The 18,314-nt window shown below is 39.6% G+C and overlaps 4 non-coding genes across 4 annotated transcripts; all 4 read right to left on the reverse strand.

Annotated features, from left to right (window-relative positions):
- Positions 1–14,798: 14,798 nt before the first annotated feature.
- Positions 14,799–14,871, reverse strand: TRNAA-AGC (transfer RNA alanine (anticodon AGC)). Its single transcript has one exon. It is a non-coding gene; the product is annotated as a tRNA-Ala (tRNA).
- Positions 14,872–15,510: 639 nt separating this feature from the next.
- On the reverse strand, positions 15,511–15,583 carry TRNAA-AGC (transfer RNA alanine (anticodon AGC)). The gene has a single exon. It is a non-coding gene; the product is annotated as a tRNA-Ala (tRNA).
- A 377-nt stretch (positions 15,584–15,960) lies between these two features.
- TRNAA-AGC (transfer RNA alanine (anticodon AGC)) lies at positions 15,961–16,033 on the reverse strand. The gene has a single exon. It is a non-coding gene; the product is annotated as a tRNA-Ala (tRNA).
- Positions 16,034–16,260: 227 nt separating this feature from the next.
- On the reverse strand, positions 16,261–16,333 carry TRNAA-AGC (transfer RNA alanine (anticodon AGC)). The gene has a single exon. It is a non-coding gene; the product is annotated as a tRNA-Ala (tRNA).
- Positions 16,334–18,314: the final 1,981 nt, after the last annotated feature.

Below are 18,314 nucleotides of genomic sequence, written 5' to 3' on the forward strand. Positions count from 1 at the left end.
TTAGTTGATCTCCTCACAAGTACCATTCGAAAGGAGTTTCTAGGGTAGTTTCGAAATAACTAAAAATAATCGATTTTTTTAAAAAAACGACAAGGTCCAAGTGAAGGAATTACAGGTTATGGCAATTATGTCCAACATATTAAATTGCTTGAAGCAGACAGCCTCAATTTCTTTTAAATTATTTATATATTTGTTTACACCTACCGAATAAGTGAGTGAAATGAATGAAATGTACGTATATATATATATATATATATATATATATATATATATATATATATATATATATATATATATATATATATATATATATATATTTATAGCATCTATTAATATTATATGGTCACAAAAATATTCGATTACAAGTCTATTAATTGATTAAAATTTTTTGATTAACAAGTTGGTATTTTTAATCGATTCCCAGCCCTAGACAAAACCAATACAGAATTGGAATCAGCGCCCCAAAATCATCCTAAGCTCATTGAAATATCTTTGAGAACAAAATAAGTGTTGTGTGCGCAGTGTAATAAGTGTAAATCACTTCTTATGCATATTTTCGGATTAACATTCAAGGCATGTGTGATATGAATAAAAATATCAGACATTATCACCGTAATCGCTACTGATTACGATACACGATTCCAGAACGTATCACCCGGCCCCAATCCATCTGCATCAACTTGCTTCCACCAATGCCTTTTGATTGAAGTAATACTTGTTGTGTGTAATACAGGGAGAAAATAAGACAGCCTTTTCTCTCAATTTTTTAGTTGCTAAAATGTTTGTGACAAAGAACTAATTTAGGCCCAGTAAATGATTTCAAACAACAGACGAGAAAATTACTTTCATTTATAAAAAAAACTTCTTCAATGAACTTGACTCGAAAATATTTTTCTTAATCAAATATACACGGTCAGCCACTTACGTTACTCATTAAATAACATCACCGTGTTTTCAGGTAAGCACAGGCGCGTAGCCAGAAATTTCGTTCGGGGGAGAAACCAAAGTGATAGAACAATAGATTTGGCCATCTTTTCCCCTTTTCAGTCATTTTCTCACATTTCGGGGGGGGGGAACCAGACCCTCAAGTTCCCCCCTCTCGCTACGGCCTTGGTAGCAGTTGTATGACTTACACCCAGCAGCCAAAAAATTAACACCGTGCAACTCAGTAACACCGTGACGCATTATACAAGAGTTCGCCACACGTACATTATGGATAGACTACATGTACCGTTGAGTCACCTCAACCGTATTACTCACCAATAATATCGTGTGGGACCTCCTCTCCCTTTGATGACAGCAGACATTCTTCTAGGCATGAACTCTACAAGTTGCTGAAACCATTGAGGAGGAATATTGTCCCATGCTAACGAAATGACAGCTCTTAATTCCCTCAGATTAGAAGGTGGTGTTTCGAAGCTTTTAACCGTCCTTCCAACCTCGTCCCACAAATGCTGAATTGGGTTGAGATCGGGTGACTGGGGGGGGCATTGAAGCAATTTAAACTCTGAATCATGTTCCTCAAACCAATCTGAAATAATTCCAGCTCCGTGGGAGGGTGCATCGTCCTGCTGGAAATATAACCATCATCATCAGGAAACATTATAGCCATAAACCGGTGCACGTGGTCAGCAACGATGTGGAGGTAGGTGCTGGCATTGACGGATGTTTCCAATAGAAATGAGGGACCAAGAGTATACCAGGAAAATGCTCCCCCTAAACCGTGATTCCACCGCCACCCGCTTGAAGAAATGTCATGTGGCATGCCGGACCCATGGCTTCTAGCTGCTCGCGCCACACACGGATCCTGCCATTAACGTCATGGGGAAGAAATCTCGACTCGTCAGATTAGACAACCCTATTCCATTCATCAAGTGTCCAACTTCGGTGCACAAAAGCCGTTTTTCTTTGGTTGTGCAGCGAAATCAAAGGGACTCTTGTTGGTCGCCAGCTATTAAAACGAATTCGTTTTAAGATCTGTCTAGTAGAGCGTACGGATATGCTTTCGATGATCCTGGGTTGTATTGCACAGCAATTTGTTGCGTTGTAGCTCTTCTGTTGCTGCACACAGTGTGTCAGTCACCTGGCACCTGTTTGATTCACAAGCGATTTCCGTCCACTATTCCGCTTGAAGTTTTTTTGGCTTAGCTACCATTCTTTGAAGACTTGAGATACTGTAGATAAGAAGGTTAGCGGCTTCGGAGATACTGGAACCGCCTCTTCTGGCACCCACAATCATGCCACGTTCAAAGTCAATCAAATCTCTTGTCCCCCCCCCCCATGAACAGGCAAATTGCAACGATAACTGGTGCCTTTGACCAGGAGAAAGCTTTTCATCCGCAAATCCGGTCTATTACGTCAGTGCTGCAAGGACGAGTCGAAGTTTGAGTGAGGAGTGTTCTTAATTTTTTGGTCACTGGGTGTACATCGATATGATTGACGTTCTTATAGAAACTAAGTGAAGACCGAGGCTCTAAAAATGTCAAGGGCTCCAAGATCATGAACTTGTTAAGACACACTATACTACAAGATGCATAGGTAACAGGGCGTATGGTATTTTACTGGCGAACCGTTGAGACTAGACGCATACTTCCAATTAAAAAAGTATCCAAATAACGTGCAGTACTCAGATATGTCATTCATGTTGTAAGGGGCTGTACAGTTATTAAAATAAAAATGTTAACTTTTTATACGGACACCCTGTGCTTAAGAACCTAATTGCAAAGTTGTTACCCTGTTTCTCCTGATGTTCTAAGTGCAATATTCACTGAGGTATTCGAATTCGAAAAACGGAAGAAGGTTTGGAAAAAACAGCGTTAAAAATTCGAATAAAACGGTTTACCCGTATGCCTCTAGGATCAATGGTTCGCCAGTAAAATACCATACGCCCTGTTACCTATGCACCCTGTATATCAGTTATGCACAATTTTTTTTTTAGTTAGTGCTCTGAATTATATTGATCGAATTGGTCTGATCGTTAGAAAACGTGATCCACCTTCTAACGTTTCAGAAATCGACAAACTATGTAAAAGACGTTTTTGTCATTGCTACGTGGTTATAAGAATGTCTCCGGGGTTGTCAGGGAATTCCTCCCGGTGTAAATTCAAAAGGGCGCGGTCCGCCTCCCTTAGAGCCTGAGAGAAAAAAAAATATGAGAAAATAATGTTTCTTTCCTGTACATATATAATACGGCACGCACGATCGATCCATGCGTATCGCCCCAGATCACCACATCGTAAAGTAGATCTATCTCTAGGAGGAGCTAGATCAGGGCGCAATGTCTCCAATCCCTAAATACGACACCAATGTTTTCTTAAGCTGCAGATGCGACTATCTCCGGAAGCATTCGATTTGTATCGATCCATTTATTTTGAATCACATGGTGATGGATGATGTACGGATGTTGATGAAAAGTTCCCAACCAAGAAGCCATGATCCAATGAAATTTGAACTTCCAGACGTTTCATCAACATCTTCTCATAATTACACCAGCCATTAGAAGTCTTTATTCTTCCATTAATAAAGATATTAATGAATAACTATACAATATAACAAATCAATCGTCAACGGGAACAGATAAATATGTAATTGGTCAATGAATAAATTGCGAATACGTAATACATCAAATCTCCAACTGTAAGGGCGTCGACACATGCGAATATATTTCATACACGTACTACTTACACGATGTGGGAAATTCGAAATTCAACAGAAAATAACCCGTTCCTCACTGTTTTCTTTTTCTCATTTAACATCGGGAAGGGAAAAAACAATGTCGTGATTCGATAAAAATATAAAAAAAAATTAAGAAGAAAAAATAAAATTGAATAATTTTTCAACTCTTTAAGACTATCTCTGACCCGTTTCACATCACGTTTCTACTTTCTTAAGCTGTTAGTTGCCGGTTTATTGAAAGTCTTCAGTATCTCTTCTAGTGTAGATCTTGGAAAGTAGCGGAGACTTATAAAATAAAAAAATTAACAAAATCTGGTCTCAAAATCGTGAATATTATATAGAACCTGTTTAGGTTTGTCCGAAAGACAAGAATTGTTACAAATTTGAACAGTTCTCCACGCCTTCCATTTAAAAATGACTTATTAAACGTGGATATACATATACTTTATCGAAGCATATGATCTTTAATCTCTTGAAACTGTACAGGCTGATTTAAAATTCACGGGACAAACTTTAAGAGGTGATAAAAGACAACTATACATGCATTTTTGGCTGTAGAATGTGTGGTCGAATCGCAATAGCAAAGGAGGTCGAGGGTTTTTTTAATGAATACGCACAACAGCACTCCACCAAAAGAAAATACGAGTATCATATTTTTCTGAGGTATTTGTTGCGATATGCGCTATCGATCATTCGAGGGTGCAGGGTGTTGTAATGTAGTAGGCTTTGCACTTCTTGTAAGTCATTGTACTTATTGTCACAGCAAAGATCCAGAGAGGGGCGATGCGGGCGATCATTCTTCCCGACAGCTGAATAATATGGGAAACGATTGCTGTATCCCGTATTCTACAGAGGAATCAAACGAACCTACGCAATAAATCGCCTCCCACCACATTTCCCTGGATCTGCGCCTGTTTGGCACAGCATGAACTTGATGGTTCACGCACAAATAAAAACCACTCTTTAGTTTAAAAAAAAGTATGGTTTTTTTATTGGTGCATATGCACCTTCGGATTAGATTGGAATTTTGTTTTTATTCGGATGAGGACCATCAAGGTTGTGCTGTGCCAAATAATGAGAAGCGGCATAATGTCTTGCAAATCTTGCGTTCCCAGTTTGCACTATGAGGAGGCCTACCACATTAAACCCCCTTGCACCCTCAAATGGTTGATAGTACATATCACGGCGAACATGTCGGAAAATACAACATTCTATAACCAGAAATGCTTCTTTTTAGTTATGTTATATTACCTCTTAAAGTTTGTCCCATGAATTTAGATTACCCTGTAGAGATTTAAGATGCAGCTTCCGATGAAGACCTGAACCTTAATGATCAGATTCGTCAAATATACGCTTTCATGAGAAGCTATCATTAATGGGTCCATTCAGAACGTCTTACCTTAGACGCTGCCCAGGTTGGAGAATGTCTTATCTAAAATGTCCAGTCGGAACATCTTATCTTAGCTGCTTAAAGTTATAATTCTGTATACGATGTTCAGCTGGAATGCATTCTCTTTGTCCAGTTATAACGACATTAACGGCATTACTCAAAAATTGTACATCACTCTTGTAATATATTCGGTTGATTACGACGTTGAAAAAGACTTCACGTCATTTCCATATGACAGTAATTTCTTGTATTTCCAATTCTTCACGATTGTATTGTACAATGTGATAATTATATGAAAAATATATATGAGATAGATTTTTCCATTTGTTGAATCATATTAATTTATTGTAATAGAGTTTTCTCCGGAGGAGTGAGTTGTGTCCCAGTTTCATGTAATTTTTTCCCCTCTCACAAACATTTCAAGTAAATGCAACATAAGTAACTTTTTTTTTTATAAGAGTTTCGAAACATTAAAGATATTATTTTAAATGGAGATTCTTTCCATCGTAGATCGTGCGCTCATTTTTGAAATAAGGAGGAGAGAGAGAGAGAGAGAATGGCAGGTAATAGAGAGAAAAATGGCATCATTTCACTTCGACTCTACGTATATAGAACAACGATAATAGTGTCGTTGTCGAACTGTTTTTTTAATGAAATTGTAATTGGGTTAATGGCAAATATATCCGTCAAAGGAAAAACAAAAAGAAACCACAAAATTCTATATTACAGCAATGAAAAACCAATGCGACTGGCACAATGTTGCATGTTTATAACATCTACGACAAAGGTCACTCGCTAATATTATTTCGAAAGCACGAATGTTATATAGCGCTGCACGAAATAGACATTCATTAGGTGTCTTGACCAAAACAATAGATCGAGTCATGATGAAATGATTAGGTTTTTAGAAGATCTATTAAGTTTTTGTTTCAAGTCGATTAAATCCTTTTTTTTCTTTTTTCCGAATTGATTTCACGACGTTTATGCGTGAGTCAATCGCAATTTGATTACCGAGAGTTATTAACCACAAGTTTGTGATTGGAAATACATAATGCGAAGTGAAATGGACTATATATATACCATGAGTCAACTTATTTTACTTTTGGGTGCTCGTTAATGGTTCCTGTGGAATGAATTCGGAAAACTGAATCTAACACGAGTCAATTATCACGGTGATTCCAATTATTTTGAACTGGTATTTTGGATGTATCTATTATATATGTTACGGTAAATGCGATAAATTGGTTATTATGCATACTTACCAATCGCTTTGGTAAGTTTGATAAATTTATCACCGGCGAATATGCATAATACCCACACAAGCGTCGTTGGTAAATTTAATAAATACTAAAAGAATTATCACTTTTACCCGAGATTATGCGTAACACCCAAGCGTCGTCGGTAAATTTGATAAATACTAAAAAAATTATCACTTTTACCAAAGGATATGCATAATAACCAGGTGTCGTTGGTAAATTTGATAAATAATTGCAGTTTATCGTCTTTATCTGTGATTATGCATAATACACTTGTGTAATTGATGAATTTAGAATTCGTATTTATGAAAAAAAAAATTAGAAATGAGTCTAGTATGTGTGATAAATATAGTCGGACCCCGATATAATGATAACAAATTTCACGATCGTACCCGGATATAATGATAACAAAGTTTTACGATCGTACCCCGATATAATAATACAATGCATGTATGAATTATCATGTATAGTATGGCATATTATACGATTTATCATGCTTACCAACGACGCGACGCTTGGGTATTATGCATAATCACCAGTTAAAGTGATATATTTTTAGTACTTATTAAATTTACCAACGGCGCTTGGGTATTATGCATAATTGCCGGTAAAAGTGATAAATTTAGGGAAATTTACCAAACTTAACAAAATATTTGGTAAGTATGCATAATAACGGGTTACTATGTATAATAACCTCACACGTTTATCACATTTACCGTAACATATACACTGTATTTCACTACAATTATATTTACAGATATCCATATATGGAACGTATTGTCTAGTAATTTATTAAAGTACCAAGGTATTCAGCTATGATGTGTCTCTCATGTGTCTGGCATTGGCAACCTTCAATAGCTATTTCGAATGACGTGAGGGCTTTTGTAAATTTTTTTTTTTCATCTTCCGATGAAGTTGGAACAAAAATGAAAATTGATATGCAAACTTTATTATAGTTACGCACGCACACAACAGCCATTTCGATTAAGGCATTTATCGCAACGTTGTGGCATGTGCTTTCCCATGCCTTCCTCAAAGAAGCCACGGCCGACTCAACACAACTCGGCCTTGAAGAAGCTGTCGTTCGCCATGTCGATTCAGAACAAGAGAAGAGGAATTTGTCTCCACACTGTGGTAGACTCGGGTCTTACGGGAACATTCAAGCATTACGTCAGCATCGATGGGGGTTTGGGATTTGCTGACTTTTGATGACGAGGGGGTAGGGGTTTGAATGATGCTTACGTCATCAACCACCCTTTATAGAAATATGAAATATTCTTAATTTCACCTTACTGGGTGTACCAAAAACTAGACTAACTTTTCGCTTGTTTGTGGGTACCTGGACTAACATTCTCTCTATTGATAAGTCCTCCACAGAGCTTTTTTTAGTGATCTCTCTAAATGTTATCTCTCAGATCCTTCAAGTGGTCTAGAAATGTGTCGCGGGCCGCTTAAGTGCTCTAAAACTGTATTGCACGTCACTCAAGTGATCCGTAATTATGCCGCAGATCTGGAATGTGCCGCGGGTAACGTATCGCTAAAGTAATCTGGGAATGTGCCGCGGGTAACTTCAGTGATGTAGAGCTGCACTGCGAGCCGCTTAAGTGCTCTAAAACTGTGCCACATTGAACTGTACGTCACATTAGGGGGTCTATAAATGTGTCACGGACCGCTTAAGTGTTCTGGAACAGTGCCGGGGGTCATTCAAGTGATCTGTCAATGTGATACGGGCCTACTTGAGTGATCTGTCAATGTGACACGGGCCTATTTGAGTGATCTGTCAATGTGACACGGGCCTACTTGAGTGATTGAAAATGTGACACTGGCCGCTTAAATACTCTGGAATTGTGCCACGGGTCACTTAAGCCAGCGGTTCTCAACCGGTGCTCCGCGGAGCCCTCGTGGCTCCGCATGCCCTCTCTAGGGGCTCCGCGTCCGCTCGAGGAAAATAAAACAAACAGTAAATTTGGAGAGAAAAAATTATAAATATTTTAAATCATAAAAATAAATCAGTATCTTTGACGAATAAATAAAAAATATGGCCACGGGGCTCCGCCATAGAAATATTTTATTAAAAAGGTCTCCGCGAGTCAAAAAAGGTTGAGAGCCGGTGACTTCAGCGATCTATAAATGTTCCGCTTAATTCATTTTTATAAAATGAGGTTTGAGGTGGCGGACCACATCAGATAACCCCGAGGGCCACATTTGGACCGTGGGTCTCGGGTTTACCATGTATGACTTAGAGAGTGGGTCGCGATGAATATCCTAGAGAGAAATTTTGAGTTTTTAACCTTCCAATAGCATTGAAATTAACAGAAATTGATTATATTGACACATATGAAGGTATTTTCTTGCGAAATTTTAATTAAAAAATATTTTTAGGGGGGGGCATAGGGAGTCTCGTGTCTTCCTCCCCTCGCGTACGTCTCTTATTCTAATATGCGTTAGGAGGTAGGGGGCAGAGCTGACGAAATTTTGCTGACAAGGGGGGAAGGGGGGTCAAAAATGGCTAAAAATCTGCTGACGTAATACTTGAACAGCCCTAAGTTCAAATGGGAGCAGCTGAAATATCCACCACAAAGTCCAAGCTTAGCACCTACTGATTAGAGTGACTACGGAAAAATACGAATATGTAGTTAATCAGTAAGCCAATCGCTCAATTTTGTTTTCAGCTCTTCGTCATTCTGATACCACCAATCTCCCGACTGTCCTTGCTGCAGTGTGAGGACAAGCGTTGTTGTGAAAAAATACAACATTCCTCTTCTTTTGTCCTGCACTGATATTGACGGCAACTTTTTCTGAGAAGAGCATAAAGAGCATAGTCAAACTCAAGCGAAATTATGACAAATGCATTAATCGAAATGAAAGTTATACAGAAAAGCAGCAGAGATCTGTCCCTGCAATTTTTGTGCAATAAAGTTTGTCCAAGGATGACGTCTTTCTTCGCACGAAGGTTGTTAACAGCTGGCTGATGCGGAGATGAATTTAGGAAAGAGTCGAAACATTTTCAACTGTCCTTGCGGGGAATCGAACTCACGTCTTCTCACTTGCGGGGTGAGCGCCTTATACCACAAAAGTAACAAATATCTCAATCTTCCCTTAGAGCTCGTGTGCACTGAACGGAACCGTACATGGACGATCGGACCTAATTCAGGCCAGAGCTCACAATTGCTGACACTGAATGAATGAACGCCAGGGGCTCTGCCACCGGACTTATCCCGTTGCCGAGATCTCTTCCAGCCCAGCTTCGTGGCAGAGTCTGGGACAAAGTGAGTGCACCTAACAGTCTGATTGTGTAGCTGACACTGCTATCAGATGATGATTTATCCGAGGATGATGTCACTCCCCGCTATCCATACAAAGGTTTTCAACTGCTAGGCTGATGCGAAGACGAATTAAGAACGAGAGAAAATTCAACTGCCCTTCCGGGGAATCGAACTCACGTCCTCTTTTTTACCAGTGAGCACCCTAGGCAATAGACTATAATTCATCTTTGCATCAGCCAGCTGTTAATAACCTTCGTATGGATAGCGGAGAGTGACATCATTCTCGAATAAGTTGCCATCTGGTGGCAGTGTCAGCAATTGTGAACGTTCGCCTGAATTAGGTTCGACCGTCCATGTACGGTCCCGTTCAGTGCACACGAGCTCTAAGAAAGGATTGAGATGTTCGTTGCCTTTGTAGTCTAATGATTTAGTTCGCTCATCCGGCAAGTGAGAGAACCTGGATTCGATTCCCCGCAAGGACATTTGAATTTTCTCTCTTTCTTAATTCATCTTCGCATCAGCCAGCTCTTAAAAACCTTCGAATAAAGTTTGTACTGTTATCCACTTTAATTTTTCATTTTCAATTTTCACTAATTTAAAAGCCACTGCAGGTAAATTTCCCAACAAGGTGGAAATAACATTAGAGTAATACCTTGATCGCATTTATTGATAAAGAGTGAAAAAATAATATGGGACCTGAGACACAACTGAGGTCTCCATTTCTCACGTTCGTTAAATCAGGAAGTCCCCGTTCAACATAACCATTGTAATCTATATTAATATATTAGAACGAGAGAATGAGATATTTCAACAAGATTTTAAAAAAATTAACCACTGTGTTTGGATGAGGAACTGACTCAAAAATGATATGACTCATATAATGTGAAATACAATAATGTTTAAATTTTTTTTCATCGAAGACGGAGCAACTTTGACAACGTTATTTTCCTACACATGCCACCTTTGTTCCGCTGTGCTGCGTCTTCAGATCGTCTGCATGTTGCACCGTACATACAGTACATGTCAGTCCCCGATTTTCCACTTAGGACAAAGACCCTTGATTGTTCAGAACATCTCCAGATTGGTGTGCATCGTTCAGTCATACTCTTTTTCTAAAATTTCAACTATTCACACAGCTAAGATTTAAGCTTGCTACCACCTTGCACTGTCTATTTATTCTTTTGGTACTGTGCGGTCATGTGAGTTTCATGATGAATTCCCATCGGGAAAAACAAGGTTAGATCTCCGCAACCACATAGCGGTAGTCGATAAAATTGGTTTTCTGCGGTTTTCCGAATTCGACGCATAAATTTGTGTGGAGTTCACTTTCAAGGATGTTTAACCATAGTCTCGACAGACTTTCCTCCACCACAAAATTTTTTTCATCATACGTAATTTTACTTTCTTGACATGACAAAAAGAACAAATTTTATCTTATTTTTAATTGGTCATTTGTTTTATCGCATTTGATTTAATTGGTCCTTGCACAAAAAAACCCCCAAAATTCAATCCTATGGAATCCACCACAAAAAAGAAAGAAATTTCAAATTCATTCACTATCAATGCATACGATAGATGGCAACACCAACTGAACACAATCCTGAACTAGCACGCTAAAGTGTTAGAATACCCTAACCAAATATTATGCAAGTCACCTCTTCAGTGGCAAAAACAATGATTAGATTATTGCCCCAACGGCGATAAACCAGAGTTATGGGTGATAACGAAACGACGTGTAATACGAGATATACGGTAAACTGACTATGTGTAGAGATGTTTGATTAGGAAAGAAAATCCATCTGTGCTTTTACGGGGAGTCGAATCTCAGTCTCCCGTATGCCAAGAGGATGCTCTACCACTAAGCTGTGAAGACAGATGCAACGTTCCTTCCTTGGAGCGTACATATGCTGAACAACACACCTTGCGATGGACTCAAAATATCAGCTACATTTCCAAAAAAAAAAAGAAGAAAAACACAAACAAACAGCATCTCTACATGTAGCCAGTTTTCCGTATATCTTGTATCAACAAGTGGAGAAGAAGTCTTTCCTCTACATGTATGTTGCCATCTGGTGGCCCCGATGTCATTTAACTGATTGTTGTCACTATGCATTGTTCAGTGCCGTTCAGCATATGTATGTTCCAAGGAAGAAATATTCTTTCTGCCTTTATAGCTTAGTAGTAGAGCACTCGTAAAGCATACGAGAGCACGGGGTTCAGTCCCCAATGAGGCGGAGATGAATTTTTCTTTTCAAAAAAGTAATCAGAGCATCTCTAAATAAAAGCATATAACCAGTTTTCCGTGTGTATTTTGTATTAAAACAATTTGAGAAGACATTTTTCTCTGCTAAAACGAACGAAGCATTTTATCGGAATTTTCAGTTATTATCAATATGCTCAAGCGTGGATCCAGAAAGGGTGGCGATCACCCCTGGCAAGAGCCGAATATTATAAGACAAATTTGTCTGTCTCGTAAAATACGGAATGATCCGATGTACCTACACAATAAGTCGCTTTTCCGACTCACCACCCTGGATCGCCTGCCTCCAGTCCATTTGCAGCTGGAGATGCTTGCCTTCACTCCATTTACAGCTGAAGACAGCGGCGTCGGAGCTGGGAGGTGCTCTGGTAGCTCAGCACACACGGTAGTTTGTGGCACGGGTCTGAGAATCCCAGAATTGATTCAGAAATCAAAATTTTCTACATAGAGATCAAGACGAGCACCCACAACTTCGAAACACTTCCCACTACCCCGGCTGAAGATATCTACCTTCGCTCCATTCACCGCTGAAGCTGTGTGTGCCTTACGTAACTTGATAACCAAACTCACTGTCATCATTACCAAATGCAGAGCACGGTACAAAAATATTCTTGGGTTCCTTCGTAGGAAGAATATATATATATATACTTTTTTTGATTTGTTTGTGTGGTTATATTATTGTGGATATTCATAATATTTTCATCGTTGTGGCACAGCCATATACTTGCTTCATTTATACAAAACTATTATTCAATTACAGTAGTATTTCTTATTATAGCGAGTTGCTGATGTACTCTCCCCACAAATATTTTCAACTCCCCTTAACTTCTTTGTTCCCGATATTCTTGAGCCTCCCAATATTTTTTCTATAACTGTACTTCTTTATCAAAAGAGCTTTATAAACGACATATTAACGTTATTAATTTAATTATAATTTTTCACAATCTAAAATGCAGACATTTGTCCTATACATTCTCCTATCTCATCTTTCTGTGTTTCTAATTTTTAAAAGTATATAAAAATACTGTATTCTGAAATCGGATGACTCTTTCTGAATGCTCCTATATAAATATGAACTTGATCTGTTTGTTATTGTGCAGGTAGAATTTGACAAAATTACATTTGAAGACCAGAAATGGTGAACGCAGTAAGTGTAAAATTGCAAATTTTACAGGAAAGCGAAAAACAAGTTTCAGGTGCCCTAGACCAACGTGTTAAATGACATCTCTACTGACGCGTTTTTCAACTACTTGGAGTTTTATAGTTGGACCCTCACATCGTTTCCAACCTTGGTATTTACTACGTTTTTACGCTGAAATTTTTATTTTTTTGGTACTTACTGCGTATCACCATTTCTGGTCTTCATTTCATGATACATGTATATTAGGTAGTTGTTCAGATGAGAGAGAGAGTTGAGGCATTTTTTAGTTTTGATATATTTTTACTTACGTTGCGAAAAATAAAAATAAATTTCTTATTCGGACGTTTTCATGTTTGGGAATCTCGTCCCCAAACTTTGTGAACCACTACTCTAGTAGAGATATCATTAAAAATATTATTTAACTATTAATTTAGTTCAAAATTTTTAAATGTGTTTTTCAGATACTTCCAATACTTAGTTTTTTGCTAAGAAGTAGTAAATACTGAGATTTATAACGTAGTTTTTAGATAGTTCAAATCTTTCTCTAAGAAATTGTAACAAGTATAACCCCTAACAAGTATCTCCTTTCTATAACATTTTTATGAAATTTATTCTTCTTTATTTTGGGCCAAAGTAGCCCATGGGTTAGGATAACTTTGTCCCACTCAAATATTCCTATTTTAAAACACTGCGAAATATGTTTGAAGTAATGAAACCCACTGGTTTTGAAGAAAAAGTACATATCTACAAAAATATATTTTATTCTTAGTTTACAGTGGTACTTCTTTGTCAAAAAAAGAAATGTTTACAAAACAGTAAAGAAAAAAGACTAAAAAACATCAGTGTTAATAAAAGTCTTACATAAGTGCAGTATCGAAATGAAATCTTTGTATCAGTCTTATATGTTCAAAAACCATTTCCGATTCTTCTCACGGAAAAAGTACTCTTTTCAATAATTTCGGAGGCTCGATCACTTGTGCGATATTGGACCATTTGAAGAAAAAGGTGTCTCCTTCCTGTTGGCCACTTCCAAGCATTTTTGTAGGCTCCATGCAATCCACAATATAGTACTGCCATTTTCTGCTGTACTCATATAACCAGTTTTGAAAAATATTTTTACTCTCTACCAAGAATCTGCTACAATATTGATACTTTCTCCAAAATGTCATTAAGGGATTGGGTTTTACATTTTTTGACGGAGTTGATTCCAACGGCTCATTTCCCACAACAGAGTTCTTGTCAGTTTGACCACTACCAGTGCCGGTGCTGGTGCCAGCATTTTCCACTACTTCCCCCACTGTTTTTTGGGACAAAATAACCTGTTTTTTTTTACTACTACTGACTACTTGAGTTACTATTACTTTTTTTTTTATCTATGCGTCATCCAAAAAACTTTGATAATTCAACACGAAAGCATTTTATATATATTCCCGGGCCCCACTTAGTCACTTTCATAATATAAAGTGGGGCCCGGGAATATATATAAAATGCTTTTGTTAAATTATCAAGGTTAAATTATCATATTGTAAGAGGGTAAACTGTCATGTATATATTATAAAGGGGATGGAACACAAAAAAACCCATTCACGAATGACATTATAAAACAGTGTTTCCCAAAGTGAGCAATATAGCCCCTCTGGTGGGCGATGGAATGGTGCAGGAGGGTGATAGAAGCTACGGGTATAACATAGGATCCTATAGGTTCAAATGAGTTGTGGGGGGGGGGGGGAATAAGAGAAAATAAAATTTGCAGAAGGGGGTAATGGAACAAAAAGTTTGGGAACTGCTATAAAACAACAAAAACTATTTTTGAAGACGCCAGGTATCGATCCTGGCACCTCTCGCATGCTAAGCGAGCGCTCTACCATCTGAGCTACGCCCCCACATCTGTGTCCGTCATTTTATATGCTAAGTCGGACGAAACCGATAATAACACGTGAATAAGGGTAAAACAGATTTCTTTGGAGACGCCAGGTATCGATCCTGCGAGCGCTCTACCATCTGAGCTACGCCCCCACATCTTCATCGGTCATTTTATATGCTAAGCCGGACGAAACAAATAATAACATGTGAATGACGTTAACAAGCAATTTTTGGAGACGCCAGGTATCAATCCTGGTACCTCTCGCATGCTACGCCCCCACGTCTGTATCCGTCATATTGTATACTAAGCCGAACGGAACAAATAATAACACGTGAATAACGTTGAAACAACTTTTTTTGGAGACGCCAGGTATCGATCCAGGTACCTCTCGTATGCTAAGCGAGCGTACTACCATCTGAGCTACGCCCCCACTTCTGTGCCGGTCATTTTATACGCTAAGCCGGACGAAACCGATAATAACACGTGAATAACGATAAAAAAAATTTTTTGAGACGCCAGGTATCGATCCTGATACCTCTCGCATGCTAAGCGAGCGCTCTACCATCTGAGCTACGCCCCCCCACATCTGCTCCGTCATTTTATATGCTAAGTCGGAGGAAACCGATAATAACACGTGAATAACGGTAAAAGGTTCCGTTGGAGACGCCAGGTATCGATCCTGGTACATCTCGCATGCTAAGCGAGCGCTCTACCATCTGAGCTACGCCCCCACTTCTGTGCCCGTTATTTTATATGCTAAGCCGGACGAAACCGATAATAACACGTGAATAACGGTAAAAGGATTCTTTGGAGACGCCAGGTATCGATCCTGGTACCTCTCGCATGCTGAGCGAGCGATCTACCATCTGAGCTACGCCCACACATCCGTGCCTGTCATTTTATACGCTAAGCCGGACGAAACCGATAATAACACGTGAATAACGATAAAAAATACTTTTGGAGACGCCAAGTATCGATCCTGGTACCTCTCGCATGCTAAGCGAGCGCTCTACCATCTGAGCTACGACCCCACTACTGTGTCCGTCATTTTATATGCTGAGTCGGAGGAAACCGATATTAACACGTGAATAACGGTAAAAGATTTCTTTGGAGACGCCAGGTATCGATCCTGGCACCTCTCGCATGCTAAGCGAGCGCTCTACCATTTGAGCTACGCCCCCACTTCTGTGCCCGTCATTTTATATGCTAAGCCGGACGAAACCGATAATAACACGTGAATAACGATAAAAAATATTTTTGGAGACGCCAGGTATTGATCCTGGTACCTCTCGCATGCTCAGCGAGCGCTCTACCATCTGAGCTACGCCCCCACGTCCGTGCCCGTCATTTTATATGCTAAGTCGGAGGAAACCGATATTAACACGTGAATAACAGTAAAAGATTTCTTTGGAGACGCCAGGTATCGATCCTGGTACCTCTCGCATGCTAAGCGAACGCTCTACCATTTGAGCTACGCCCCCACTTCTGTGCCCGTCATTTTATATGCTAAGCCGGACGAAATCGATAATAACAAGTGAATAACAGTAAAAGATTTTTTTGGAGACGCCAGGTATCGATCCTGGTACCTCTCGCACGCTAAGCGAGCGATCTACCATCTGAGCAACGCCCCCACTTCAGTGTCCGTGATTTTATATGCTAAGTCGGAGGAAACCGATAATAACACGTGAATAACGGTAAAACAGATTTCTTTGGAGACGCCAGGTATCGATCCTGCGAGCGCTGTACTATCTGAGCTACGCCCCCACATCTTCATCGGTCATTTTATATGCTAAGCCGGACGAAACAAATAATAACATGTGAATGACGTTAAAAAGCAATTTTTGGAGACGCCAGGTATCAATCCTGGTACCTCTCGCACGCTATGCGAGCGCTCTACCATTTGAGCTACGCCCCCACTTCTGTGCCCGTCATTTTATATGCTAAGTCGGACGAAACCGATAATAACACGTGAATAACGGTAAAACAGATTTCTTTGGAGACGCCAGGTATCGATCCTGCGAGCGCTGTACCATCTGGGCTACGCCCCCACATCTTCATCGGTCATTTTATATGCTAAGCCGGACGAAACAAATAATAACATGTGAATGACGTTATAAAGCAATTTTTGGAGACGCCAGGTATCAATCATGGTACCTCTCGCATGCTACGCCCCCACGTCTGTATCCATCATATTGTATACTAAGCCGAACGGAACAAATAATAACACGTGAATAACGGTGAAACAGATTTCTTTGGAGACGCCAGGTATCGATCCTGCGAGCGATCTACCATCTGAGCTACGCCCCCACTTCTGTGCCCGTGATTTTATATGGTAAGCCGGACGAAATCGATAATAACACGTGAATAACGGTAAAGGATTTTTTTGGAGACGCCAGGTATCGATCCTGGTACCTCTCGCATGCTAAGCGAGCGATTTACCATCTGAGCAACGCCCCCACTTCCGTACCCGTCATTTTATATGCTAAGCCGGACGAAATCGATAATAACACGTGAATAACGGTAAAAGAATTTTTTGGAGACGCCAGGTACCGATCCTGCGAGTGCTCTACCATCTGAGTTACGCCCACACATTTTCATCGGTCATTTTATATGCTAAGCCGGACGAAACAAATAATAACATGTGAATCACGTTAAAAAGCAATTTTTGGAGACGCCAGGTATCAATCCTGGTACCTCTCGCATGCTACGCCCCCATGTCTGTATCCATCATATTGTATACTAAGCCGAACGGAACAAATAATAACACGTGAATAACGGTGAAACAGATTTCTTTGGAGACGCCAGGTATCGATCCTGCGAGCGATCTACCATCTGAGCTACGCCCCCACTTCTGTGCCCGTGATTTTATATGCTATGTCGGAGGAAACCGATAATGACACGTGAATAACGGTAAAACAGATTTCTTTAGAGACGCCTGGTTTCGATCCTGGCACCTCTCGCATGTTAAGCGAGCGCTCTACCATTTCAGCAACGCCCCAACATCTATGTCGGTCATTTTATATGCTAAGTCGGACGAAACCGATAATAACGTGAATAACGGTAAAACAGATTTCTTTGGAGACGCCAGGTATCGATCCTGCGAGCGATCTACCATCTGAGCAACGCCCCCACTTCTGCGTCCGTCATTTTATATGCTAAGTCGGAGGAAACCGATATTAACACGTGAACATAAAAACCCAAAGGAGGGAACATAAAAACCCATCTGTGAACGACATTACAGAATAACAAAATCCATTTTTGGACACCCCAGATCTTGGTATTTTTCGCATAGTAAGTTAGAGCTCTACCCCTTCGCCGCACATGAACACCTTGATATGACTAGGATATAAAATAATGAACATTCGCTATTGAAATAGTAAAATTAATTTTGGAACGTTTTTCTTTCCTTGATGTTCCACCTGGAGTGTTAAGTCCACAGGTCCACTAACCATTACACGGAAG

This window comes from Pholcus phalangioides, unplaced genomic scaffold (genome assembly GCF_987345545.1).
Source record: "Pholcus phalangioides strain wild (caught in Gottingen) unplaced genomic scaffold, Ppha-v1.0 ptg000017l_1, whole genome shotgun sequence".
In the NCBI taxonomy this organism is placed as follows: Eukaryota; Metazoa; Arthropoda; class Arachnida; order Araneae; family Pholcidae; genus Pholcus; species Pholcus phalangioides.